Raw genomic sequence first — 1,524 nt, 5'->3', positions numbered from 1 at the left:
AGCGCCAAGATTGGGAGCATCGTGTTATGTAAGGCTTTCTTTAATATGATCGCGAACAAATGCAAGCCCACTCGACTGCGAGTTGAAAACTAGAGCAAAACTCTCTCGAAGAAAAGGGATCCACATTTAAAAGCAAACTTAGCTAAACTATGAGCCGCTATATTACCTTCCCTTTCTGTTATTTACACCTTTAACAGGACACCAATACTCTAGCCTATTGGAGAAGCTCTCTAAGCACCACTGAACATGAGAATCTAAAAACTTTTGCATCTATCGTTTGGGTTCTAATCCGTACATCACGTGGGAACTCACTGTTGAAATTCCGGCAACTTGCTCACTTCCTTCTATATATACCAGATCAGCTGGGTGATCGGAGGTGATTGCAGTAGTGGGTGGCGGCCCGGCTGGGAAGCAGGCTGTGAAAAGCTATCTCCCAACATGAGACGTGAGGAATTTTTCTGAACTGTGTTTTGAGGTTGGATTTGCGACAGTAAAATTCATAACGGGCTTGTTTCGTGGTTTAATGTTTAGTGAAAGGCAACCTGCAAATGCATAATGACCCAAGTTTCAGTTTGTAAGCACGAACAATTTAAAGTCTCTGGTATGATTGTCAGACAATCGCATTGCACAATTCAACCATCAACACACTAAAGAAAATGTCAGCGATAATCAGATGCACTCTAGGCAATTGATCCCACACGTCAATTAATAAAGGCTTGTTTGTGGGGAATGGGAGACGCCCATTAGAAGCTAGAACAGCTCGTAAGCCTGCCGTCTTAGGATGGCAACAGTCCTAAACTGCCTAGGTTTTCTCCCCGTAGCAAAAGCCTAAGAATAAAAAATTCCAGTAGCCTCACCTGAGCTTCCATGAAAGACGAACCGGATCAGGAAATGTCGAACTCAGACAGGTTTTACTCTGAAATCAGGGAAGGATTTTGATGAACGGGCCTAAGTATGTGTATACTGTTCCTGCTTCTTCGTATCAAATCGTCTCACTTTTAAACCCATGAAGATATGGAGGCAACTTTTCCAAACTCCATGTAGAAGCTAATGCTTTCTCAAGATGCTAGAGGTCAAACTGTGACTTTATTGCATGACCGTACTCTATCCTAATATTTCTCTTTATTTACTTGCACACATTTCTCGTTTCTTTGGGTCTCCACATGATCTCTTGGAATAAGGACTGCACCTTATTTCGCCTTTAGTAATTTTCATTGAGTAAATCAAAGAGCACGGAGAACTTGTGGCATGTCTTCAACAGCTCAGGCAGCTCCTAGCTTTAGAGACATGGCCTCTGTCATAGCTTCACCAACATTTACTGCATGAGAAGGTCACAGAATGAATGGATTCTTGTCTTCATTTCCATTGACAAAGTCACTTGCCATCAGCTACCCCAAGATGCTTGAATTGGGTAATTTTGTCTAAATCAGTCTTAGCCAGTGGTACACTATAATCTCTGTATCTTAGCATCTTCCCTGCAGCAACAGAAAACAATGTTGTTGAGAGAAAACAATCTCAGAACTT

This window comes from Eucalyptus grandis, chromosome 2 (assembly GCF_016545825.1).
Source record: "Eucalyptus grandis isolate ANBG69807.140 chromosome 2, ASM1654582v1, whole genome shotgun sequence".
NCBI lineage: Eukaryota > Viridiplantae > Streptophyta > Magnoliopsida > Myrtales > Myrtaceae > Eucalyptus > Eucalyptus grandis.
The sequence above is the reverse complement of the archived record's forward strand: the minus strand, read 5'-3'. Positions refer to the sequence as shown.